The sequence below is a fragment of the Sphaerodactylus townsendi genome, linkage group LG07 (genome assembly GCF_021028975.2).
Source record: "Sphaerodactylus townsendi isolate TG3544 linkage group LG07, MPM_Stown_v2.3, whole genome shotgun sequence".
Taxonomy (NCBI): domain Eukaryota; kingdom Metazoa; phylum Chordata; class Lepidosauria; order Squamata; family Sphaerodactylidae; genus Sphaerodactylus; species Sphaerodactylus townsendi.
Genome location: NC_059431.1, coordinates 65,579,724 through 65,607,704, shown reverse-complemented (window position 1 = coordinate 65,607,704; position 27,981 = coordinate 65,579,724). Strand labels below are relative to the sequence as shown.

At 46.2% G+C, this 27,981-nt stretch overlaps 1 protein-coding gene across 5 annotated transcripts in view; it reads left to right on the top strand.

The window, feature by feature from the left end:
* The first annotated feature begins 206 nt into the window (after window positions 1–206).
* Window positions 207–27,981, top strand: part of SPIN1 (spindlin 1) — a 49,045-nt gene continuing 21,270 nt past the window's right edge. For 3 of the 5 annotated variants that reach the window (XM_048504200.1, XM_048504202.1, XM_048504203.1), the window contains exon 1: window positions 16,635–16,701. The gene's annotated coding sequence lies outside the window, so the exon portion shown is untranslated. Of the gene's footprint in view, window positions 491–16,634; window positions 16,702–27,981 lie in introns of those variants that run through there. The other 2 variants (XM_048504205.1, XM_048504201.1) reach the window with 2 other exon arrangements.

The following is a 27,981-nucleotide window of genomic DNA, read 5'->3' as shown; positions in this document are numbered from 1 at the left end:
ATTCCGTCCCCAGCATCCCAACACATTAGCCGAGTTAGGCTCAGGCCGCGCAAGCGCCCGAGGGCGGCCAGGCGGGGTGGAGAGCGAAGGCTGCTGAGGCGCCGCTCTCCTGTCGCAGTTCAACCGACGAAGTGCGCCTGCGCGCTGCAGAAGGGAGGGAGGCGGGGCCGCGTGTTTGAGGTGGCTCACTATTTGGCAGGAAGGCGCGGAGGCCTCTGTTCTGGCGGCAGCGCTCGCGCAGGCGAAGGGGAGGCTCCCAATGTGGCAAGGGAGAGGAGGGCCAAGCAGCGGCGGAGGAGGAGGGGGCCCAGCGAGACAAGGGGAGCCGCAGCAACCGCCGCCGACGAGCTGAGAGGCCTGGCCGGGCCCGCGGGGGTAACGGAGCCTCTGCAGCACTGGCACCCCCGCAGACGCCGCCCCCCCGCCGGGCACCTCACGGCCGCCCGGGTGGAGGAGGAGGTGGCGGCCAAGAAGAAGGCTTGGGCAGCAGGTGAGAGAGAGCGGGAGGAAGGGAAGGGAGAGAGGGGAGGGGGGAACTGGTGCTGCCGCGCCGCCCTTGGCCCGGCCCGGCAGTACCGGCCACAACCTGAGGGAGTCGCTGTGGGGGACTCGGCGCCTCCGTTCCCTCTCCCTCCCCTCCCCTGGGGCTGGTGTTATTTATTATTCATTTACGGCGGCCTCGCTCTGCTCCTCCCCCCTCCTTTCTCTCTACTTCTCTCTCTCCCCCCCCCCCGGAAGCTGTTGCCAGAAATGGGGGACAGAGAGGCCAGTGGGAAACCCTCTAACCTGGTGAGGGAGAGGGAGTCGATCCTGCCCCCCTTCTAATTGCTCCTCCTTTGTGGGGGGGACGACGACGGAGGGGAGGTGTCAGACTCTGTCCTTTCTTTTCTCAATCCCTTTTCACAGTCTCATCTCCCCTCCCCCGATATTTTGCCTGAATGTTCTGGTTCCTTCCCGCTATTGTGTGACAAACTGGGGCCCCTGTAGGGGTGCCCACATCCACAGCTCTTCGACTCTGAGCCCCCTCTCCGTGATCACTGTAATTGAAGATCTGCTACAGCACACATGGGGATTAGGGTGGGGGGAATGTGTGCGTGAGAATAGGTTTCTCCCTTCCTAGTTACTGTGTCGTGGAAAGTAGCAGACACTCAGCACAGTTCCTCTTGGAGCAGCTGTGTGTGTATATTTGTATGAGGCTTTGCTGGTTCCTTTGTCTGCTGTTGCTGGCTGTCTCGCCTCCCTTCTTTCTCCTCCTTTTCTCCTTCTTGTCTCATTCCTTTCTCCCCCCTCCCTCTTCCCCTCCCCCCACCATTCCTCCTTTCTCTTCCCTTGCAGACTTCAAGAGCTGCTGCAGCTGCAGGTTTGTAAATACTGTGCCCACACATTACATACAAGCAAAACATGGCTGACGCTGTCCCTCATCCTCTGTCAAGCTCATTTTGTCTCTGCTTCTTAATCTTTCATCTTCTACTACCTTTCTGTCGTATTTTCCCTTTCTCCCCTCCCTCCCTCCCCAAAGGCTGCATTTGTGTGTATGTGTGAGATATGAAACAGAGAGTCTGGCTCTTTTCTCTGGAGCAGTCGCCTTTTGATTTGTTGCGTACGTTACAATGAACTGAAAGTCCAAAAGATTCTGGAAGCTGAGTGAGGCCTTGTTGAAGGGGGAGGGGGTGGCAACTAGGGCGACCTCTGCTGAGAGACTTGACTGGAATGTGCGTATCTGTCTTCCTAGGCTTGGGGGAAGGGAGGCTGATGCACCAAAATGTTGACGGTGATTAAATAGGTATTGCACTAGCAGAATGCTCAGAGCCATTCCTTTTATTTTGGGTTGTGGCTCATTACCTGATATTAGCCAATGTGTTAGCTTGGAACAGAGTGGCAAAGCTATGCAGCCTGTTCCACCCTTCGCAGTACTGTGCTAGTATCTTAAATTCATTTTGTGCGTTCAGAAACAAAGCTGCAGAAAATTTTAATTGTAATGCAGTTCTGTTTCATCAAATACGGCCCTCTTAGTGACCTTATCATGAGTGTACTACTTGTATACAGTGAAGGGTTGTTCCTAATTTTTTTTTTAATTTTAGTAAATGCACATATTTGACATTTTTGGTATCCCATGTTTGGTAGCAAAACATTAAGTAAGAATAGGGATAGTATAGTTCACAGACTACAAGTGTGGTTCCCAATATTTACCAACTATCAAAGCCAACAGAAGAGAGTTTTTAAATAGCTTTATTTGCAAAGAAAAGGGAGCCATCCCTACATGGGCAGACTCCACTGAAACAACACATCCACAGCATATTTATTCCCTTCTGTCAGTTTCACCACACCCTCTCTGTTCCCCCATTGGCCAAGGGTACTTGGAGTTACAGCTTTCCAATCTGCCTATTTACATGTTACTCCTTGATGTTTCCCCCCTCCCAAATTCTTCCTGTATGTTCATTTTTGATGCCCCTTATTCAAGCTGGGGTGTAAAAGTTAATATGCATTAGCTAGTTATGCATGCCTCCTTTACACAACCTCCTGCCCTTTGCTTTCAGTTTATGTCTACTCAGCTTTGTGACTTTCACTATAGCTCATATACTTGTTTTTGCCTATACATGTCCTCTTTATTATTTGTTTTTATCTTGTGGTTGTTACTTTCCACCCCATAATTCTGAACAAGCATCTTTATATCATCTGTTTTCATCTTGCTGTTAGAAACTCTTGAACAAACATTGGCCTGTTAAAAACTTTTAACCCTTTTAGTTCCCACTCTTTTTATTCTAGTAGAAAACACATTTCTTCTCTTTCACACAAGGTTTCACTTTCAAGCTCTTTGTCAACTACTAGTACTTTTTTTGAACTTCCACCAAAACTTCTTAAAACAGTTTTGAACCACACACACGTGCAAATCCTTAGCTAACAGTGGTATCTTTCTTTTTGTTCCACATTTTTTGTTATAAAATGACCATGGAGATAGAATGCAACTATCTTTTTAAAGGATGATACAGAATGGGAGTTTTTATCTCTTATTCTCTGCTGCCTATGAGTGGCTGCTGTTGCTTAAAAGAGAAGTGTTGCATTTATCCTTTCTTTATGTAGAAGATATTGCTTATGATCAAAATCAGTCTTCATGTTACTCTTTTATCCCAACATGTAAATATTGTTTTGTGTTTCCATGAAGTAGGTTAGTACTATATGCAAAAACAAAATAAAACCCTATATACAAGTACAATGTATAAGATTGAAATCCGTTCTTGAGGTCTCAGTGGTAAAGGCAATTCCAGGATAAGAACAATAGTTAGGTATTAGGCCTTGGAACTTTTGGATGAACTGTTAAGAGTTCCAAGACTGTAAATCCTTAGCTGCAAAATCCATTTGTTTCAGATCATATTATCTGTTAATATAGTTAATATAATTCATATGGGTATATAGTATAATACATATAGGTAAAATATTGTGAAATAAAGTTGCACTTCGTCTGGTAAAATGTGGGACATAATGGGCTCTACCTACCAGGAGAGTCAAGATGGAAGGGACTTAAAGCCCAATAGCATCAATATGAAGCTTTTGGTTCAGTGGCTGCTGGACAGTTTTCTTGGCATTCTTGTTATGGTAATATCAGCTACTTGTTGAGAGCAGAATTCCAGTTTCTTGTTTTTGTTCCTAAATCAGTGAACTCAAAGATTAGGACGTTCTTCATCATGGTGCCACAGTTTTCCTGCGAGAAGTATGTACATCTTTTTTTCTCTAGATTTAGACAATTGAGGGGGTACACTCAGTGACTGCCAGTGTGATATAGATGGGTAAGGAAGCTGTTGGTTTCTGACTTGGAGAGAATTGTTTCTGTGGGCTATGGTAAATCCCTTTGGAAGAAGATGGATGGATCACAGGTTAAAATAATATGAAATTTTAGGTAAGAGGGTACCAGTGCATGGTTCGTCAGGAATATATGGAAAGGTCACGTGGGGAAACTATTTAATAATCACCTCTTTGTTTCTACTAACATTTAAACCATCCTCTTCTTGGTCTGAAAACCATGGGAGGGCAAGGGAGGCATACATATATAGATCAGCTTGGTGTCTTTAACCCTTAATTGTCCAGGAGTTAGGCCATATGAAGATTATGCCAGGCCCAAGGGTATCCTTAGTGTGGGACAGGTAGATGTGAAATCTACCTGCATTGTCAGTTGAGGGGATTCTATCTCCTCTTGTCCTACCAAGGCCAATTGAGCAGAAAACTTTCTTTCAAGCAGAAAGCTTGCCTGTCGGACTGTTTGTGAGTGAGTAGGTTAAGCCTCAGTTCTGTGTAATCCTGTACGCTGTTAAGTCATATTGTAGCAAATGAGACTTATTGCTAGTTAAGCATACATAAGATTACAACCATAGTCAAGAATTCCTTTGAAAATGTTAGCTTTATAAATTATTTGGTGGTGATGCTTCCATCCTATAAGCATGTTGAGTCATTCCTCTGGACTACTACCAGCAACTTTGCAAAACTTCTGAAATTGTTTACAGTATCATGATTGGCCAACCTTTGGAGCCTTCACACTAGTCAGAGATCTATGTCTTAGTGCAGTGTTTTCCAACCTTTTCAACGTCACGGTACCCTTGACCTCACTCTTGATATCTCACGGTACCCCTGCCATCCCCCCCACCTTCCCCTCCCAGTTCCCCTGCTTGCCACCCCCACCTTCCCCTCCTAGGGTGAAGGGAAGCACAGGGGGAGGGGAGTGGCTGCTGTGCTTGCAGCAGGTCCTGCCCCCTGGGCCAGCTCCATATCCTTGCTGGTGCCAGCGGGAGGCACCACAAAAGTGAGAGGGGCTGGTAGCATTGCCGCAGTACCCCTGGGACATGCTCAGGGCACCGTAGGATACCACTTAACCCTGGTTGGGAATCGGTGTCTTAGTGCCATGGTTTCTCTCCTTGTTCCTCTGGCCTCCCCATGAGTCTGCTCCAGAAACTGCAACTGATCCAGAATATGGTGGTGAGATATTAGACCTGTGCTTTGCGAGCTGCACTGGCTACCAGTTGAATTCTGGATCATGTTCAATGTTTCAGTTTTAACCTTAATATGGCCTTGAAGATTCTGGGTCCTTTGTTCTTTGGGACCATATCTTTGGGAGCCAGAGTGGTGTAGTGGTTAAGAGCAGGGGCACTTCTCTAATCTGGAGAAGCAGGTTTGATTCCCTGTTCTGCCACTTGAGCTGTGGAAGCTTATCTTAGTTTGTACACTCCAACACATGCCAGCTGGGTGACCTTGGGCTAGTCACAGTTCTTCAGCGCTGTCTCAGGCCCACCTACCTCACAGGGTGTTTTTTGTGAGTGGGGAAGGGAAAGGAGATTGTAAGCCCCTTTGAGTCTCCTTACAGGAGAGAAAGGGGGGATATAAATCCAACTCTTCTTTATCTCACCACACTGCCTACAGAGGGCCCTCCTTTCCCCTGGACCAGGGGTCTGCAACCTGTGGCTCTCCAGATGTTCATGGACTACAATTCCCATCAGCCCCTGCCAGCATGGCCAATTGGTGATGGGATTTGTAGTCCATGAACACCTGGAGATCCGCAGGTTGCAGACCCCTGCTCTGGACACTCGACTAGCCCTTTTTGGCCCTGGCCCCAGCTTGGTGGAACTCCTTACCAGCAGAAGCTTCATCTATTCCTCAGGGCCTGCAAGATGGAAATGTTCTCCTGGATCTTTGTTTGAGGCAGCTTTGGTTGAGGCACCAGCTCATCCCTGTCCTAATAAGTTAGGACTAAACGTATAATGGGGCAGGGTTAAAAACTGGAAATTAGAATTTAGGTTACCTGAGAGGCCTTTGGATATTTATTTTAGCCACTGTCTTTATGAATTGTTGAATTGTTCTATTTTTTACTTTTAATTTATTTTTATGTCATTTTTGTAATTTGTTTTCATAATTGATATTTTGGGAATTGCATTGTGGACTGCCCTGAGCCTGGCTTAGTCTGGGAAGGGTGGGGTATTAAATCCAATAAAATAAAATATGTGAATGTGGAATGTAATGATTTAGCTTCAAACTTTGTAGTACTTCCCAAGCTTACTATATTGTAGTACTTTATTGTTCATTGTTACAGTTTATGTAGCATGTATTGGACAAGCTGTTAGCCATTTTGATTGACAATTTATGATTGACAATTATAGCTTTAATATCAGAAGTAAACTTTGAAGTTAGAATATGAGATGACTCATATTAAGCAAAAAACTTTAAAATACCTCAAACTGGTAGCGATTTTTCTTTAATATGCAGGTGAAATTTATCCCTACAACTAAAGCAGTAATCCAAGGAGGGATAACCAACACCTTTGGTCAACCAGTAAACATATTTGGAACTAAACAAAGACTTAAGGTGTTAAAGTGAAACATTTTTACCTTTTGGTATGGTAAGTTAGCTAACCTCTTTTGCCTTGAAATAAATTGGTTTTTGCCCACAAATAAGTACAGAACACTGGTATCTGGTTATCATTCTAGTTGTGTCTGTAGGGTCATACTTTTCTCAATGTGACCAACTGAGAATATATTATATTTGAGAATCGACAAAACCATACTTTTTCCTTGTTTGTCAAATGTAAATTCCATATTATGAAATGCTACCAAAACAGTTATATAAGACAGAGCTTGACAAATTTTCTTTGGCTTAAAAAGTTGGCCCCAAAATTTTGGAGCCAGTTTCATATTCCTAATCTCTTCACCATTTCTTGTGATTCAAGTGTTCTTCAAGCATAAATAAATATGGAAGAAACACTGGTTGTCATCACTTCAACAAAAAGCTTACTTCTAACCCAGCTCACCCTCTCCCTAATTTATCATAATTTCACTATTGCTTTTAAAAGCTTCATTGAATTGAATGTTAGAGCAAGGATAGAAGGTAACTGGTGAAGAAAGGAATTCATTCAGCACCGCAGAAGAATATAAAGTTAACACATGAATGATTATTGAGAGCCTCATGTACTTGCATGTTTTTGTCCTATTCTGATGCAAAATTATTCTGATGTAAAATGATAAATAAGCTTTGTACTTTGTACGAACTGAAAATTGGCAAGGGATACTTAAATAAAAACATTGCTGAAAATTGTAGGTACCCCAATGAAATTCCTAGGCACCACAATGATTTGGTGCCTGAGATTTGTTAAGACTTATTAAAGATGACTCTTTATAGTCTTGGTTATTAAGATCACTTCCTTGTTTGATCAGTCTCTTGCTACTCTAACTTTTTGATTTTTGTAAGCTGTGTTCTTTAACTGTTATCATCAGTGTGATATTGTGACTAGCTTGCTTCAAAGAATTTGGGATCTTTTTTGAACCCAAATCTGATTCTGGTAGTCTGATCTGACAGGGACGTGCTGCAAAAATTGTTAATAAGGTATCCCAAGTTAGCCAGATATCAATAGCTAAGCAGGGTCAGCTCTGTTTGGAATTTGGATAGGAGACCACCAAGAAACACCAGGTCACCATGCAGAGTCAGAAAATGGTAAATGCTTTGAAAACGTTACAAGGTTGCCATAACTTGGCTGTGACTTGATGTCCAGAAAAAATGGGGGCAGGCATACCACCTTCAACCTAGAAGGGGAGAGCCAGTTCAAACCCAAAGGCTAATGATCCAGATATATCCACCCTAAACAATAAAGGCTGAGGAATCAAATGTTGCGACAATTAATCCCTCCACCAATGGGTGAGTCCTGCTCCCGCTTTGGTGGCCAACATTCAATTCCCTCCTGGCTCCATGGCTCAGCAAAGCTTTCCCGCCTCCCCCCATCCCCAACAGCCATTCCAGGCCCACAGAATAGCTGATCTGTGGGCCGGCCAAAGCCTTCCCCCTCCACCCCAATCATCCAATTCCACACTCCCCCACCCCAATACTACACGTGGCCCTCTCCCCCCTAGCCACACCTTTCCATTCACCCCAAGCCTCACCTTTCTATCTCCCCCCACCCCAATACCTACCTTCAATCCCTCTGCCACCGCAATAATCACCATCCAACCTTCCCCCACCCCAATACTGACCTTGGAACCCTCTCCAAACCCTAGTCATACTTTCCAACCTCCCCCACTCCAAGCCTCACCTTGCCACTTTCCACCCACCCCAGGCCTCACCTTGCCACCCCAAACCACACCTTCCAACCTTCCCCCCATCCTAAGCCTTTCCTTTCCATGCTCCCCCACCCCAAGCCTCACCTTTTCACTCTCCTCCCATGTCAATACTTACCTTCCGACCCTCTGCCACCCCAATAATAATAATCTTTCAACCCTCCCCAAAGCTCAATACTGACTTTCCAATCCTTCCCCTCCCCAATACTCACCTTCCAACCTTCCCCCAACTCTAGCACACCTTCCAGCCCCCCTCCAAGTCTCACCTTACAAACCTCCCCCACCCAAGCATCACCTTACTACCCTCCCCTGCCAGAACCCTCACCTTTCTGACCTCCCCCACCTGATGCCACTCTGTTCCACCCTCCCCAATCTGCCACCCCAAACCTCACCTTTCAAACCTTCCCCCACCCCAAACCACTCTGTTCCATCCTCCTCCCAAACCTCACTTTGCTGCCCTTCCTCCACCCTCCCCCACCCTCACCTTGCCACCTACCTCAAGCCACACCTGTCCAGCCTCTCTCACCCACAAGCCACAGACCCAAAATCAGGTAGGAGGCAAGCGTCCCACCGAGGGCAGAGCAGGGGTGCTACCACCCCAGTAAAGCCCACTGCAGGGGGAGATGATTCCTCTTCTTCCTTTGCTAGGGCCCATTGCATATTCCCACGGTGGACTTTGCTGCTAGTTTTATGATAAACTTGGTATTTTGGAAATATCAGGTCCTTAAGGCTTTTCAAGATTTCGTATTCAAGTTGGTTAGGCAAATGTTTTTCTAACCTATACAACCTTCTTCCATACAAGTTCACATTGTCAGAGAATCTTACAAGAGTCCTATTGGTACTGCATCTTTATCTGTACTTGTGTACTGTTTGCAGATAGAATATTTTATTTACGGTCAATGATAAGAGAGAGACTAAACAGATCCTTGCACTCAAATCTAGTTGTACTGATAGTCATGTGGGCTGATCCCATTCTAAGATGGGATATGCCTGACGTCCTAGAGTTTGAGTGTACAGGAAATCCTTCAATTTACTTGAATTAGAGATGTAACCTACAGGAAGTTAATTAATTAATCTATACATGTATTGTCTGACTGCTTTAGATGGCATACTGATTTATAATTAATATTCAGTCATCTCTACTATGTAGTATCTTACTGTGAACTGTAGTAATATTTTTCTGATTTTGGTGGCATATACATTTAGCAGTTTTAATTGGATTGCCCTAGAGTACATGAAAGGTGATATACAGTATAGAACTTGACACACTGGTGTGATACACATCCATTTATGTCGCTTTCTTGCACCTTGCTTCATTATGCCAAGTTTGAATTGAACAAAATGAAGTTGAAACTCTGTCATTTAAATTTTTGGTTCCTGATCTGTGTGTTCTAGCACAGGAGTAGGGAACCTTTAACACTCAAAGAGCCATTTGGACCCGTTTTCCATGGGAAAATAAAACACTTGGAGCCGCAAATAATTTTTGACATTTAAAATAAAGATAACACTGTATATATTGGGTTTTTTTACCTTTTACTCCACTCATTCTGAGAAGCGCATGGATGTGCCCACCCTTCTGCCTGCAGGGTGGGCAAGGATGGGGCCAGCGGCTTGGCCTTGCCGGCCGCCAGGAAAGCGCCCGCCCCGCTCGAATGGGGTGGGCGAGAGGGGAAGCCCGCGGCACTGCCCAGCCGTCCGCGGGCAATTGGTGCACTTGCCCTGCGGGCTAGGATGAAGCCGGCGGCTCGGCCTCGCCGTCCGCCGGGAAAGCGCCCACCCCACTCCAATGGGGCGGGCGAGAGGGGAAGCCTGCGGCGTGGCCCAGCTGTCCGCGGGCAATTGGTGCGCCCGCCCTGCTGCCTGCAGGGCAGGCAAGGATGAAGCCGGCAGCTCAGCTCGTGGAGCCGCAGTGCAAGGGTAGAAGAGCCGCATGCGGCTCTCGAGCCGCAGGTTCCCTACCCCTGATCTAGCACAATCTGTTACCCACCATGCTTCTACTGAGAAGAGCCTGTGACTTGAATTGACTACAGAAATGGATGTAGCAGTATACTGCTGGCATCCAAATCTCAAACATCTTTTCCTAGCCGTATATCTTATGAATGGAGGAAAGATGGAAATAGAGGGAAGTTGCTTGTGAAGAAATTAAAAGTTTTTTGAAGGCTTATAGCTGTCTGTCAAGAGGTTCTTAATTTCCTGAACTCATGAGAATTTTTCAAGACTGTTATTGATGTCTTGTGATTGCCAATATGTGTTGCATTGTGGCTACTATAAAATCAAGTCAGGAAGCAAATTTTTACAGAGCAGAAGCTGGTGATGGATTCTAGAGTTAGAAGAGATTTTATAGACCATCTAGTCCACACCCCACTCATACAGAAAATACAGAGTGAGTGCATTTCTGACAAATGGCTGTCCAAACTGTTGAATCTGTCAGTGAGAGGGCAGTATGAAGGTCTTCTGAGCCTCCCCCTCTCTCGGTCTTTTGATGACAAATGCTTTGGTTGGAAATGAGTGGGAATAAAATGAAAGATCATGGAAAATAATGTTACAACTGGTATGATCTTCTGTTTTTAAAAAATAGTTGTCTTGCAATTTTTGCAGCATTATTTTATCTGTAGACTTGGTCCGTCAGAAATATGAATTTCAGGTGTGGCCCAAGTAATCAGTTCTCTGAAATTTTCACCTGAGTCTGCTGAACTGCACTTCCAAGTTAACTGACCCACTTTTATGATGTTCTGTTTCTTGTATTACTGTGTGTAAACTGACAATACTAAATATTGGGCTTGGTTTATGTTAATTGCTCATCATTCTGTAGAAATGTGATTCCTAGACATCCTAAATTATTGTGCCCTGGCACAGAGCCAACAAGAGGAGTTGTAATCTTAGACTTAGTTCTGAGAAGGGCTCAAGACCTGGTGAGAGATTTAGAGGTTGCTGCACCAGTTAGGAACAGTGACCACAATGGCTGCTAAGTTCAGCATTCATGTCAATGGAAAGTTATCCATAAAGTCCAAAACTGTAACAATTGATTTTACAAAAATGAAATGAATAGTTTAAGAAAGCTTCAAGGAAAACAAATCTGTAGTAGTAAGCAGTTTTTTCCTCAGGAGGAATCCTCCCAGCTTGCATTTCCATTCCTGAATTTTTCATTTTTCGTCCGAAAGATTAGGAAAAAGTAGGAATCTCCTACCGCTAACAAACACACACTGTCAGTAGCAAAAAAGCATTACCTGGTACTGGAATATGTAGACTCCATGCTACAAGTATCCCTAGTGGATGCCCCAGTCGTGGCCACCCAATCTGGCAGCCTCATTGTTAAAGACGGAGAGGGTACTATCAGACGCTCTTGACAAAAAGGTCTGAGACGATGCTTAAGAGGTCTCATGAATCTCTGGCCTCTGCCATGAAAGTCATAGCACCAGCCTCCACGGTTGCCAGAGCCCTTCTTGTCTGGGTCAGTCGTATCCTCGAACTGTTACCCCCTGAAGAAACAGCCATTAAGGAAAGGCTGGAACGTATCAGGATTGCATTCATCACCGATGCCACCCTCGACACCTTAGTCTTGTCTGCAGGTTCCCTGGCATCCACGGTGATTGCCCGACGCAATACCTGGATCAGAACCTGGCAGACTGATAACTACTCAAAAACCTTACTGATCAGTTATTCCTTCCAGGGTCAGACCCTCTTTGGCAACAACCTAGACCAGGGGTAGGGAACCTGCGGCTCTCCAGATGTTCAGGAACTACAATTCCCATCAGCCTCTACCACCATGGCCAATTGGCCATGCTGGTAGGGGCTGATGGGAATTGTAGTTCCTGAACATCTGGAGAGCCGCAGGTTCCCTACCCCTGACCTAGACCAAATATTGGTCAAAACTAAAGATAAAAAGAAATCTTCACCCAAAATTATCTGGTTTGATAAGAGTCACCCTTGACCTAGGACTTCCTTTCGGTCGCAAAGGACCCTGTCCAGAGCCCCTAGAGATGATAGGAGTGCATCATGGTACTCCAGGGACACCTCATGGTTTCCCAGAGGCTCTGGATCTTTTCATAGAAGAGGTAGCTTCAGAGCAAGGTTTGACAAAAACCCAGGGCAGATGGCACATCAAAATCCTGACCATTCCAGTGGGTGATCGCCTCCTCCTTTTTCAGGAACTCTGGAGAGGCGACTATGTCAACTCCTAGATGAGAGAGGTGGTGACTCAAGGTTACACTATCAAGTTCCTCCGTTTACCATCCTCATTTTCTACCCTCTTCCCTAAGCACCAGAACTGACAAGGCTTCGCGGACCTTAAACGCCATACTCATCTGCTATCCATCAGAACAATCGAACCAATCCCGAAGGAAGAACTGTGGTGTGGTCACTATTCACACTTCTTCACGGTCCCCAAAAAGACTGGGGACTGGAGGGCGATCCTCAATCTTCAGGTGATCAACAGGTACATCAAGCTCCACAGATTCAAAATGGAGTCTCTCCGAACAATTTCAGAGGCACTCGGGACAGGAGACTTCATGACATCATTGGATCTTTCCAAAGCCTACCTGCACATTCCAATCCAGGCCTCACACAGGAGGTTCCTGAGATTTGTGGTGGGGAAGGACCACTACTAGTTCAGAGTTCTCCCCTTTGGTCTAGCCCAGTGGTTCTCTACCTTCCTAATGCCACAACCTTTTAATACAGTTCCTCATGTTGTAGTGATCCCCAACCCTAACATTTATCCATTTTACAGATGGAGAACACTGATGCAGAGAGTCTTAGGCGACCCCTGCGAAAGGGTTAGTTCGACTCCCAAAGAGGTCCCGACCCCCAGGTTGAGAACCGCTGATCTAGCCTCTGACCCATGGGTGTTGTCCAAAGTACTGTTGGTGCCAGTCACTCTCCTTCGCCAGCAGGGGGTCATATCCACCCGTACCTGGACAACCTGCTCATCTGATCCAAGTTCAGAGAGGCTGCAATCCAAGATCTCAACCAAGTGATGCGGACCATACAACAACATGGGTTCTTGATCAACACAGACAAGAGCATCTTCATGCCATCTCAACAGATTCTGCATCTCAGGGCCATCATCGACTCCAACAAGAATGCTCTTTTTCTTCCAGACGGAAAGATATACAAGATCCAGAGGATAATCGGCTCCCTAATTCAACCACAATCAGCATCCCTTCTTTTCCTAGCCAAGCTTCTGGAAATTGTCATAGCTGCAATAAATCTTGTTCAATGGGGGAGGTTTCACACCCGACCCCTTCAACTGTTTCTTCGCCCATATCAAGGCACATTATCAACAAGAGGGACAGAGCATTGTTGATACCCCACTCCCTCAAGGATGAATTATGATGGTGACTCCACAAACAGAACCTGAAACAGGGCAAACATAACCTGCATGTCTCTCAAATACAAATCTTCACAGATGCCAGCCTGCAAGGTTTGGGAGCCAACCTTGGGAACCAATATGGGCAAGATACATGGAACAACAACCAATCCAAGTTGCCCACCAACATTCTAGAAGTAAAGGCCATCCAGACTTCAATTGCAAACCAGCACATATTAATCTGCACCGACAACATCGCGGCGAAGGCCTACATAAACAACCAGGGAGGCTCCAAATCTTCTCACCTACTTTGGAAGGTCAGCAATATTCTTACATGGGCGGAGTACAATGTCCTGAGCCTCAAAGCCAAACACATCAAGGGAACCTTGAATGTGGATGCAGACTGGCTGAGCAGGCAGACCATTTCTCCAGGAGAATGGACCCTGAACAGAACAACCTTTCAGACCATCACGCGCAGTTCGGGATATCAACAGTGGACCTCTTTGCAACGGCCAAAAATTCACAGGTTCAGCAGTTCATGACCAGATTATTTTACCCCAGAGCCCTGGCAGTAGACGCACTCTCAGCCTCATGCCCTTCAACCCTCCTATACGCCTTTCCGCCATTCCCGACTATTCCGAAGCTACTCAGGAAGATTGCTGAGAAAGCTCGTGTTATCCTGGTCGATCCCCATTGGCCAAGGGGGCCATGGTTCTCAGCAATCCAAGAGCTCGCAACCTGCCCTCCTTATCAGATTCCAGTGACTCCAGACCTCTCTCAAGGACCACTGAGACACCCCAACCCAGGGTGGCTCAGCTTGACCGTCTGGCTGTTGAATGGCACAAACTAACCAACAAGGAATATTCAACAGCTGTAACTAACACACTCTTGGCTTCCAGGCGTCCTGCCACTCTTCACATCTACAACTACTCGTGGAAAGCCTTCGTCAGATGATTTAGATGAAAACAAATCAATCCAGAGAATCCACCTCTATCATCTGTGTTGGACTTCCTGCAGGAAGGCTTCCAGTCAGGTCTTCAGAGTAACACCTTGAGAAGGCAGGTTGCTGCCTTATCCGTGCTTTGGCATACCTTTCAGGGTTTTCCACACCGACACAACACCCTGAACTTCTCAGGTTCTTAAAAAGAGTTCAGCAATCTCAACCACCAATATGTCACCATTTTTCTTCTTGGAAACTACATACAGTCCTTTCACCCCTCACAAAGTCTCCATTCGAGCCCATCCAAACCATCCATCGTAAATGGCTCCAGATGAAGGTACTCTTCTTGGTTGCGATCACCTCCACTAGGAGGGTATCAGAACTCCAGGCTCTATTGATCAATCCAAACCTTTGTGTGTTCCATAACGACAAAGTAGTGCTCGGAATGGACCCTATGTTTAAACCTAAAGCTTCTTCCACATTCCATCTACAGCAAGACATCGTACTGTCTTCGCTCTGTCCTCATCCATCACATCCCAGAGAGCGCTCATGGCATACCTTGGATGTTAGGAGAGCAGTCAAAGCCTCCATACGGCAAACACAGACACTCTTCATCAACACGTCTGTCCCTAAACTAGGACTTCCTATGTCAACGGCATCTATTAGTGCAAACCTAAAGGCCTGTATTATAGAGGCATATAACACTTTAAATATCCCAGTTCCATTAGGCATTACAGCCCACTCCACTCGTTCCACGGCCACCAATGCAGCCTTTTGGCACAGCGCTACAATGAAGCAGATTTGCAAAGCAGCCATATGGTCTACCCCCTCGACATTTGTAAAACACTACAAGTTACAATCCTGGGGGGCGGCTGAAACTGTCTTTGGACGGAAGGTCCTGGAACACATTATAGACAAGTGGTGGTGAACCTATGGCACTCCAGATGTTCATGGACGACAATTCCCATCAGCCCCTGCCAGCGTGGCCAATTGGCCATGCTGGCAGGGGCTGATGGAAATTGTAGTTCATGAATATCTGGAGTGCCATAGGTTCACCACCACTGTTGCCCACCCTAATTAGGGACACTGCTTTGGGAGGTCCCACCAAGATGTCCTCTGTCTCCAAGAAAATGGTCCATTGGTCACTCACCATGAAGGAGCCTTCTCTTGGTAGGCAGGAGGACATCTTGGCCCTCCCTGTGTGTCATTAGTGTCTTGTATGGGTCCAGAAAATTCCTTCTAAGGAAAACCTTATTTTCTCAGGGCTATATGTACCTGTTACTTCTGTTTTCCAATGTTCTTGTTACAGTTAATGTTGATTTCTAATGTTTGAGGTTATATTTTGTTTGCATACTTACTATTATTTCAACTGCTCAGTCAGGTGAATACTGGCTAAAATGGAGCCCAAGCCTCGACCGGAAGTGACGGAATTCTTTTTCCTGCCTCCCTGAAATGGGGTGGAAATTACCCACTAAGATGTCCTCCTGCCTACCAAGAGAAGGTCCATTCATGGTGAGTGACCAATGGACTGTTCTGGCTAATGTTTAACTGCGTCTTGACTTGGAACGGGCCAGGGTGCAGTTCCAGGGTGCAGTTCTAGGAAGTGGCACCCAGGTCTTATCCCCCTCTTGCCCACATCACTTTGCCAGTGCTCCCAATAGACGGAAGTAAACAGTAGGGTCTCACAAGGATTAGTATTGGGGCCAGTTCTAATTAACTTGTTCATAGATATCTGGAACTAATTGTGAGTAGGTGACCAGGTTTGCAGATGATATAAAATGTTTAGGATGGTCAAAACTAAGTATAACTGAGATGAATCCCACAAATTGGATGAGTGGGCGCAATGTGGTAGATGAATTTAAGTGTTGATAAGTGTAAGGACATACATATTTGAACAAAAACAAATACCAACGTTAAGTGTAGGTAAAGGGATCTGAACTTGTATAGACTGAGAGGGAAAGGCAAACTCTATGTTAGGGATTATTAGGAAAGGGATTGAAGTTAAAATGGCTGATATTATAATGTCCTTGAATAGGTTGTGGTGTGGCCACATTTGGAATGTTGTGTACAGTTCTGGGCACCATATCTAAAAAAAAGTGTTGCAGAACTGGAAAAAGTACGGAAGAAGACAGCCAAGATGGTTAGGGGGATTGGAGCAAGTTCCCTGTGAGGAAAGACTGAAAAGTATGTGGATTTTCAGTTTGTAATGGAGATGACTAAAGGAGGATATGATAGAGTTGTATAAAATTATGCATGGTGTATAGAGAGTTGACAGAGAAAACCTTTGCTCTTTTTGTCAAATTAGATCTCGAGGGCATCCAATGAAGCCGATGAGCAGTACCTTCAGGAAGTAATTCTTTACACAGTGAATGGTTAGAGTTGCTGTTTTTATTGCCTGTTACTGTTATAATGCTTTACTGTATATTGTGCCAACAAATGGAGTCCCTTAATACAGTTTCTTGTTTTCCGAAACATTGGTTCAGACTTCAAGCCTACAGTAGATTGCTTGAAGTGGAAAATGACTCTGCTGTTCCTGAAGATTCAGCAAAGCTGTGACCTTTTGCAACCAAGATAAGGACCCAGGTGCTGGACGAGGGAGTTTCTATCCTGACTCGCTTTTATGTTTCCAAGGCCAAAAACAGTGGAGTCACATTCCAATCAATTAGCAGATGCTTTTATGAGTCTTGCCATTTGTAAGAATTGGGAGGGTTTAGTCTGCAGATAAATCCTACCATTTTATCTCACTGACCTGCTCAATTGTCTGGATATCAGTAGGGTTACATGGTTAGTTAAGATCACCAGTTACAGATCTAATTAGTCAATGGGCCCCAGCCTGCTCAGACCTGTTGCCATAAAGTTTAGGATTTTCAACCCAGTTTGATGTGTTCTTGCTGTTTTCACCATGTCTCCTTGATACACCATTGGGCCTTGTGATTTTGTAGTGCTGAGATATTCTGTCTTACATTCTGACACTCTGGCCCTTTCCGCATGAGCGGAATAGAGCACCCCAGGGATGGCGAAGCGTTCGCCCAGGAGGCGCTGCTGCAAAGCCCTGGAGGTTGGAGGGCAGAGTGGGCGGGTCCCTGCAGCTCTCCAGGGCAACGCTGGAGACGAGGTCAGTGGAGGGGACCAGAGGAGAGGTGGCTCTGTGCGGAGCTGCCTCTCCAGCTGGGGGGGAAGTCAGGGGCTGCTCGCATGCTGCGGTGCGAACAGCCTCGGAGCCTCCACCGGCATAATTCATGCCAGTGGAGGTGCGTTTCCACGCGTGTGTGGAAAGGGCCTCAGAAAGGGTGTGAACAATTGGGGGGGGGGGGATAGTAACATCTAATATTTTAAACCAAAACTGTTTACTGTGTAGTTAGTCCTTTGTGGTTTAGCCTTTGTTATTTTTAATCCTCACTGCCTGTTGTTTTTGAAATTTCATTGCACAATTTAATAAATCAACTTAATTATAGCTTGTGGTATTTTGTTTTCAGGAGGCTTCATCTACTTTCAGAACTGTTACCCAAGGTGGAGACAGTCTCTCAATATAGTGAGGAATATTAACTTAGAGCAGACTTCTTATTAATGTTGCAAAAGGCTGGGTAAGGAATCTCTAATACCAGTGTATATAAAAATCAACTCCTGAAAGAAAATCCACAGAGAAGGATATAATGCAAAATTGACAATCTTTTTGTAGGGATAAGAGGTTTACAATCACTTGTTTCAATGCAGCAAACATGCACACATAGAGTTCCTAGGATATAGATAGGTTGGAAAGTAGATTTGGAATAGAAAAGGGTATGGGATTTATGGGTAATATGAGCTGATTGCGACGTGAAGATCCAAGGTTCAGCATTTGGGCACAATGACAAAGACAGAAAGGATACCTATGAATAAGCACTCCCCCCCACCCCCCACTATGCCAGGACGGTATGGTAACTGTGTGTAGGCTTGCACTGATAAACTTACCAGGTTAATTGTCTTGTAAAACTCATGCTGCAAGTGGCCTGTCTTACGAGGTGACTTTTTGACTGAAATCCAAGAAAAGTTGGAAGCTTGCCTTTCGGCTGTCTGGACAGTGAAAATAGGCTGGTGGCAGCTACCAAGGCTGAGGTGTGAGGATTCATACCTCGTTTTGTAATTTTTTATTTTGCTCACTCATCCAATGAGAATTCTCTTGTACTAGGGGTTCATGACATGCAACTTCATTGTATTTTTAAATGTAAAAAAAATTAAGTTGCTTTGAGGCTTAGGCTGTAAAATAGTGGTAACAGTATGAAAATAATGTTCCCAGATGTCCCAGAACAAATGGCAATCGTTACTGAACATCTCCGGAAACAGCATAAGGCAAACCACAAAAGATCATCCTTGTTTTAGAATACTTTATCAGCAGAGTAGAGTGGAGCTACCCATAGTTGACAAGGAGGTCTACTAGTCCAACTGCTTACGCTCAGCAGACTCCCACCTTCTTGGAATAAGACACTTCACCCATTGTTCATTCCACAGGAAAGCTTTACTTGGTAGTTGCAGCATACAGTACACTATATACAGTTCTTAAGCTACACAGGACTAAACACTAACATAAGTAAGAAACCTAAAGATACATAGAGAGTTCTATACACTGCCTTTATAATGTTCAAGCTAGTGCTTTGCCCAGCAACAGTCTTCCATAGGAACAGAGTCACAGTCTCTTGCACAAATCGCGTTAAAGGTCGACTATCACAAGTTGCTCCAGCTGGCTCCGACTCTGTTGCTGACCCAGCTATCTGTGCTAGGAGATGAACCCTCTTTTCTACTGGAGGCGGGGGACATCTTGATGGGTGTTTTCCAACTGGATCTCAGGGAAGCAGGAACTAGAATCTTGTCACTTCCTGTAGACCGGTTGGCGCCCATCTTGATCTCCAGTTACGTTCCTGCTTCATCAGGGATAGCAGCACTTAGACAGAGCTCCTTGAAATCCTTCTCAAATTCCTCTAAAATCTTCTAAAATCTTACTCTTTCTACTTTTATCCTCTCAACTATTCCTCAGGAGGCTTTCCTTGGCACTAGCCGGGATTTTCCTCCCTTCCTCTCCCTCCGCTCTTCTCTCCCTCCCTCCTGCCTCGGCAGGGCTGAGGCCTATTTTTTCCCCAAGGAGACTTTTCATCGCCTCTGAGAGGCATTGCCCGCCACTCGTCAATGGCACTGAGTCGACAAGGTTGAGAGCACGAGATCTACTCAAGCTGCTAGGCAAGGTGTCCGCTAAAGCCGCCACGACGGGGAAAAAGGCAACGAAAAAGGCGCGAACAGAGGAAGAGGCGGCGCCTGCCGCCAAGAAGAAGAAGAAAGCGGCTGCTGGTACCTCCGCCCCCTACAGGGACGTGCTGAGTACCGATCGTCCCCGGACTGCGGGGGACGATCCCAGACAAGGGACCAGGCGCTGAGACTCCCTGGAGCCAGCCCTCCGGCCCAGAGCTCTGAGAGGAGGGAGTGAAGGGAGAACTCGCTAGTGTCCTGGAGAGGGCCACTTGAGGCTTTATCCTCCATGCAAGCATTAGCGCTTCAGCTGATCAAGACATCTGAGCAGGCAAGATCGCGACGAGAGGGGGGTGGATCAGGCCTCCGTATCGAGCCTAGTGCCAGCCCAGGCCATCCAGCAGGGAACTTGGCAACAGGCTTCCCCAGAGCAACTAGTGCAAATGTTCAGGAAGAGCATGAGGGAGGAGATCAGGGCTTACCATAGATCCCACCACAGCAGAACAAGGTCCCCTTCCTCCTCTTCCTCCCCCTCTCGGCCCCCCCACCAGGATCCAGGGCAACTCCAGGGTAGTTCTATTCCTCCAACCCCATTGTTTTCCCGAGGAGGGGGTACCAGCTGCAGGGGAATGCGGTATGCCTGATCACTTTTCGATCATTTTTCTGAACCTGAGGAAAACCTCAGAAAACACACAGAAAGCACTCCATAGGTTCTTAAGGTTGAGGATGCCTTCCTTCCTTATCACCACAAAGCAATCGCCATTGGAATTGAAGGACCCCGAGACGCCAGGGATTCTGCCCCCCAGTCCCTCCTCCCTCCTTCAGAAGCCAATTAAGGATTCTGCTGTGAAACTGACATTTTCCCAGAGGATGATCAAGCCAAAGATTTTCTCCCATTGCCAGCATACTTTGAAAAGTATGAAAAAGGAATGGCTCAACCCATCCTCTAGCAAAGGCTTCCCGGCCAGCTTCAAGAAACTTTACACCCCACCACACCTTTCTTTCGGGCTTCTCCAGGTGCTACCAGTGGATTCCCCTTATCGCCTCCCTCCAGTCAGGGGACTGGTTTCCCAAGATGGGATGGAAACATCAAGGACCCTTTTGTAAACGGGTCGCATACTATTCTTAAAGGCTTCATGAGAACTTTAGCCATGGCCACCTCAAAATCGCAGAGCTTCCTCAGCCACCATGGCCAGAGCTGGCATCGCTGGGAGTCAGACTTTAGAACTAATCCCACCTGCTCAACAAGGATTCGCGGAGGGGTGCCCAGGAGGCTACCTCACCTCATATCCTTTCCTTAGCTGATTCCAATTTCACAACTTCTGACCATTTCCATCACTGGCCATGGCCTCAGTCCCCAGACGCCTCGCCTGGCTACGTTCCTGGCAGGCAGACTACCATTCCAAATGCCAATCTCCGTTCTCTTCCAAGGTACCGCCTCTTCGGCCAAGAATTAGAACGTATACCGATAGAGACATTTGACCATAAGAAGGCTATGCCAAAATTTCATAGGGCAGATCATAATCCTTCCAAGCCCAACAACACCTTTCGCCACACCGCATTCTACTGTTTCAGAAAGAGGTCACTATAACCCTCTCAGGGATTTCGCAAACGTAATAACAAATAACAATCCTCCAGCAACTCTTCATCATTCCTTTCGCCCCACTTCTAAACAGGGAAAACCTTCGCGCGGATCAACAAGAATAACAGATCCTGACTACGCCCCACCGGGGTGGGTGGTCAGCTTCAATCTTTTCCAACATCAGTGGATCGGGCGACTCATGTGGATCGTTGGACGAAGAAATCATCCAAACAGGGTATTACAGAGTTTGCAAAGATCCTCGGGTTCCAACCTTTCCCGACAACTCCAACATCAGCAAGGCCAAAAGAACTCAACTAGCCATTCAACACCTGCTGAACATCAAGGTGATAGAACCAGTTCCTCGGCAAGAGAGAACCTTGGGCGATTTTTCACTTCTTACTGCACTCCAAAAGAATCGGAGACTGGCGCTACCATCATCCTAAACCTAAGGTTCGGCCAACCAGCACATCAAACTGTACCGCTTCCAAGATGGAGACCCTAAGGTCAATAACAGAATTGGCGCCCAGGGATTATCTAACTTCCCTGACCTGACAGAGGCGCATCTCCTGCACGCGCTCATCAACTCCAGCACATCGGGTTGCCCCTCAGGATTCGCAGTAGGGCCAGACTAATTCCAGTTCGGCCTCCGCCGGCCTCTCGCCACAGCCCCTGCAGCCCTCCAAGGTGCTCCTGGCACCCATCACTCTCCTCAGACAACAATCCATACACACCCACCCATATCTGGACGACATTCTAATCAGGTCCAGGTCCCATCAACAGGCGACCCTAGATGTCTCCAGAACCCAAGAGACTCTCCAACTTCACGGCTTCCTCGTGAATCTGGCCAAAAGCCACACAAAACCATCTCAACGTCTGGAACACCTGGGGGCCATCATAGACACCACCCAGAATGCCCTATTCGTTCCCCCATCCAAGATCACAAGATCATGAACTCAACAATCTTCAACCTGTCTGCCAAGAAACCGCCGCTACTACGCCTTCAAGCCCCTGCCTGATGGTGTCGGCCTCGGCGATCCAAAAGCGACTACGCATGCTGCCCTCTCCAGACGCCCTCCCACCGCCTTCCAGCACCAAATCATGGCAAAGAAAGATCGCACTTGATTCTAAGTACAACAACAGCTGAATAGAACTTAACTCCGGCGGTGGACAATAACGACGAATTGGAAGGGGAAAGGTGTATTCTACTCAGCAGACGGGAAATATTCACGGACGCTGCAGCTCTGCAGGCTGGGGAGCTACTGCACGGGACTCTACGCCCAGGGGCAATGGACTACAGACTCAGGCCTCCCTCCTCCTATAAATATCCTAGAGACCAAGGCCATCTTCCTAGCCTTGCAACACTTCCATTCACACATCCACAGCACCTATCACGCTGGGATCAGAACGGATAAATACCGCCGCTAAGGCGATATCAACCAGGGCGTGTTTCGAGGTCATCCTAACTACACCGGAGTATGGCGTAAATCCTACTTTGGGCAGAACAACAAGCTCCCTATCGCAGAACATATAAGGGCATCTGAACACCACAGCAGACTGGCTGAGCCGCCAAACGGTAGTGGAAGGAATGGCAACTCAAAACCAACAATCTTCCACTTGTCTGTCAACTTTCAGGTATCCCCTAAAGCGGACCTTTTTTTGTCAATCCACAACCGCCACCCGGAGTTCGCGTCACGCCTATCACCCTCAAGCCCTCGGGCGATGCCCTGACGCCTTATGGCCCAAGGCTCTCTTTTTACGCGATATCCACCCACTCCGGGATCATCCCTGCGCCCCGGTACACCTCCAGGAAAAGGCCAAGGTAACTCTCATCGCCCATTCTGGGCTACCGAGACCTTTGGCTGTCAGCGCCATCATAGAACTGGCAACCACTCCAGCCTTTGACGCTTCCAACACCACACGACCTGTTGTCACAAGGCCCAGTCTCTATTAACGACCTGACCCAGGCTGGTTCCACTGGACTTCGCTGTTGAACGAGACTGCTGAATCCACAAAGGCTAACAGCACAGGTGACTTCGACTATCCTCGCTTCACGCAGAGCATCGACCAATAACATTTACAACTGTTCCTGGAAGGCCTTCGTGAGATGGTGCGGGAAGAACTCTATCAACCCTGAAGCGCCAGACCTTCCCCAGATCCTTCTCTTTCTTCAAGAGGGTTTCGACATGGGCCTCAGAAGCGCAACACTGAAGAGACAGGTAGCTGCGCTCTCCACTATCCTTCCGGGTTCTCCCCACAGGCTACCCACTCTGCCACCCGGATGCGGTTCGCTTCTCAAAGGTGCTCCAACTTCAACCACCAATCAGACAATCGTATTTCCATCCTGGCGCCTTTCTACCCGGTTCTCTCAGCTCTAACACTTCCTACCCTTTGAACCGGGTTCAAAGCATACACATTAAGTGGCTTCAAGATGAAAATCATCTTCTAGCTACTACAGCCAGGAGGGTATCCAACGCTTCTTTTCAGTCAACAAGGACCTATGTATGTCTCCATAAAGCATCGAAAGGGAGTCTGAGGACGATCCGACGCTCATTCCTAAAGTCAGATCAACCTTCCATCTAAAACCAAGACATAATAGTAATTTAACTTGTCCAAACTGCCTCACCCTAAAGAACGCTTTTATGGATAACTCTATGTACGCCGTCACTCAAACTTACATCATTAGGGACCAACTCTATTCGCAAGACCAGCAGCTTGTCTATCAACGCTGCCCCCCGCCCCAATTTAGAGCTATGTCCAAAGTCGCCATTAGTCGCATTCATCAAGGCTTTCTGTGGTCATCGAGGCTTACAAGGCCACTAATCAGCCCATTCCCAAGGAATTACAGCACACTCGACGAGCCAAGTACTAACGCGGCACTCAGAAGTCAGGTGTCAGTCCTAGACATATGCAGGGCGGCCACATGGTCCTCAGTCTCCTCATTCGTCCGGCACTACAAACTCCATTCCATGGCAGCTCTTTAGGTTTACCTTTTAGGTGAGAGAGAGTGCTGGAGACATCATTGGGGACTGATACTTAACCTCGGGCCTCTTTCTGGGACACTGCTATAGGAGGTTCCATGTCCCCCCTCCAGTAGAACGGGTCCATTGGGTTACTTAATGAGAAGGGTCCTTCTACTGGACGCAGGGGACATCTTGGCCCTCCCGTGTTTGTCATCAGTCCTCATATATGGGTCCAGCACTATCCATACCTTTTAATTCCTAGATACCTTAGAGCTCTGGTTGGCACTCTATTTTAGTTTTATTCAGTTTCTTTATTAATATGTTACTTGTTACTCTTATATACTGAAAGATTCTCCTGTTGTGCTTAAATAAGAAAAAGGGAGTGCTTCATCAGCCGATGGTATGCTAACTGAGATTGCTGGCCAAACTGCCTACAGGAAGTGACAAGATTCTAGTTCCTGCTTCCCTGAGATCCAGTTGGAAAACACCCATCAAGATGTCCCCCTGCCGTCCAGTAGAAGGACCCTTCTCGGTAAGTAACCAATGGACCGTTTTCACATACCATAACACCCCTTTTCATAAACTAGGTAGCAGATAATATGTACAATTCACTCAGTCATATTCACAATTCCCAACAATGTTTCTTTACATGTTTCAGGTACTGCTTTAGTAAACATATCAGCTTGATTATTCTCACTTTCCACATAAGTAAAAGCAATACTTTTGTTCTGTACCATCTGTTTCACATTTCGATACCTTACACCAATATATTTGGTTCTGGTTTTCATGTTTTCTGTTTCTGCAAGACTGATACAAGTTTGTGAATCTTCTTGCACTACTGTCGGTTCTTTGCATTCCACATTCAGATCCTTTAACACTTGTTTTACCCAATGCAATTCTGTACATGTTTCTGATAAAGCACTATATTCTGCTTCTAAAGTTGATAGAGCTATAGAGGTTTGCTTTCTTGATCTCCATACAATCAGTGCATTAGCATACTTTACAGTATACCCAGTATAGGATTTTCTGTCATTGTCATCTGCGAATGAACTATCTGTTGTTGCTGTCAGCACATTTGTTTTGTCAGGTGCAAACACTAAACAATTAGTCACATGAAGTCCTAAATAAAACAGTCAAACTCCTTTTTTAAGAGAACTTCAAAAATTATTAAGAATTTAATGACAGAGGTCAAACAAAAAATAAGAAAACACAAAAATACATATAACGGAGGGAAAGGGAGTGCTTCTGAATTCATCTGCAACAAGTATAAATGCAGATACAAGTTTACTGCTTACTGTCTACTTATAAATTAATTCTTAATTAATTCTGTTATTTCTTAATTATTATTTCAGTTTGGTTTATGATGAAGATTACCAGACTCTGATCTGAAATATAAGGTTTGATTCCTCTGATCCTCCACATGAACGACAAACTCCAGTATGGTGCACTGGGTTAGTTCCCAGCTTACACACAAAGCCTGCTAAGTGACCTTGAGCTAGTTTCATTTCTCTCAAAACTCTAACCCCACCTACCTCACAAGGTATCTCTTGTGGGAAGACGAAGGGAAGCAGTTTATAAGCAGCTTTGAAACTCCTCATGGTGGAGAAAAGCAAGACCCAAAACCAACTCTTCTTCTCCCAACTTTTCTCTAATATATTTGTTTCATTATTCTTCTAATCCCCAAATCCACAAGTCATCAATTCATTTTTTCTTATTTTACACAAAAAATCTACAGGAATTCCCATTATCACATTCCCATTAAATTCATTATGTATGAATTTAAATAAGTTCTTTAGTCAAAGAAGTAAGTTTAGCCATCTCAGCCACGTCCAACAACTTCATAAGCCATTTTTCTGTTGGAAATATAAAAGTTTTCCATTTTTTGCACATATAATATTCTTGCTGCTGATGTCATATAAAAACAAAGTTCCAAACTGTATGTTCATAAGGCCCAAATGAAAAGTTTCTGGTTTCATTTACGTATTACAGCCAAATCCTGACAGCTGGCGCACTGCGCAGCCTCCAGTGAGCTTTTGTAGTAGTGGGGGGGGGGACTTGAAAACCCTCCCCGCCTGGGTGGCATAAGTGTAGGGCTAGGCCTGTTGTGCTGGGGTGGAACTAGCGCCAAAACTGGGGTGGAACACTCACATTACACCTACGTAGCTGGGGTGGCGCAAGAGATAAACTATTCAGAGATTCCTTGAACTAAATACTATACTCAGTCTCAGAGTAAGATAAAAGTATGGTTCATAATGGTGTGGCAGAAGTACATGTTTCTGCAGTAGAAAATAGTCCTGAAGGACTATGAGCAGGCTAAAGAGAGAGGTGGCAGGCAGTAGAGTGAGGCGACAGGTAGTGTAGCAGGATGAGGAGGGAGGTGACCAAGATATGCCTGTGGAGCAAGCGGTAATTGTTGGGGGAGGGGCTGACTGGTTTGGTGTTTGTACCAGGAGGAGGGTGGGAGAGGCTGTTACCAGACCTGGTGGGAGAGTGCCAGCATGCCGCCACTGTCCAGTCAGCCCATTTTGGTGTTTGGGGTGGGGGGGGGACGACGACACTAGGTACTAGGACCCAACAGGAGCATTATACAAGGAAGGAAGTCCAGGAAGTGGTGGCAGATGAATTCAAAATCTCCTGAGATCTTCTGGTGAGTGTAGTGGAAACACAAGAGCTGGGAATAACTCTTCCTTTCATACCCAGCACACTTTACCCAGATTCCATCACGACTTTCATAAGAACCTGTGAAACCAACCATGGTAGCCATACCAAAAGGGCTTCTTTGGCAAACACTTCCAGCACAGAAATGACAAAGCGGATGGTGTCAGCAAACCCAGCAAGGCATGACTCAGTTACATTGCCAGTGAGACGAAGACTGGCTGCCTTCAATATAGTGTGGATGCAATTTCAGGCAGACCATTGGGCAATTGACGTTACTTTAGTCCAGGGGTAGGGAACCTGCGGCTCTCCAGATGTTCAGGAACTACAATTCCCATCAGCCTCTGTCAGCATGGCCAATTGGCCATGCTGGTAGGGGCTGATGGGAATTGTAGTTCCTGAACATCTGGAGAGCCGCAGGTTCCCTACCCCTGCTTTAGTCAGTAACGCAATAAAAATCCATCTCCTTCCCACCAGAGCACTTTCTCCTTCAACTGCCAAAAACCCCTTAAAAGGGAAAGAACATCAAAAGCCATTCAATACTTGATGGAGTTACAAGCAATAGAACCAGTTCCCCAGGAAGACCTGAGGAGAGGCATGTACTCCATTTCCTTCACCGTTCCAAAGAAGAATGGACACTGCAGGGCAATCCTTGACCTGAAGTTTCTCAACCATTTTGTAAAGTTACGTCATTTCAGAATTTTGATGACATTCTGGTGACACCCCCATCACGAGCCCAGGCAAAACGGGACATTCAGAAGATGTTGACTTATCTCCAAGACCATGGATTCATCATGAGCATGCAAAGAGTCTCCTATCCCCCTCCCACTGGATAGAACATCTGGTAGTGGACAAAGACACCAAAGTCAGCAGTCTATTCATCAGAAAGCTCAGAAGACCAGAGAGATGGCTCCATCAATGATCTGCATTCTCCATTGTGACTTTATCCAGCCTGATGGGGCTACTCATTTCCACCATGGAAGCGGTACAATGGGGTTGATTCTGGTGAAGAAAACGTCAACAACAAATACTACTGTACTAACTGCAAATTTCCTGGAGGGAGAGCATTGCCATCATAATTCTGAGACAAGTCAAAGTAAGCCTGGCTTGGGTGACCAAAATAGGGAACATAACACAAATAAAATGGTCCAGACAACAAATATTCACCAATCCGGCCTGATAGACTGTGGAGCCATGTTAGACAACATTCCAGTTCAAGGCAGGTGATCAGTAGCGGA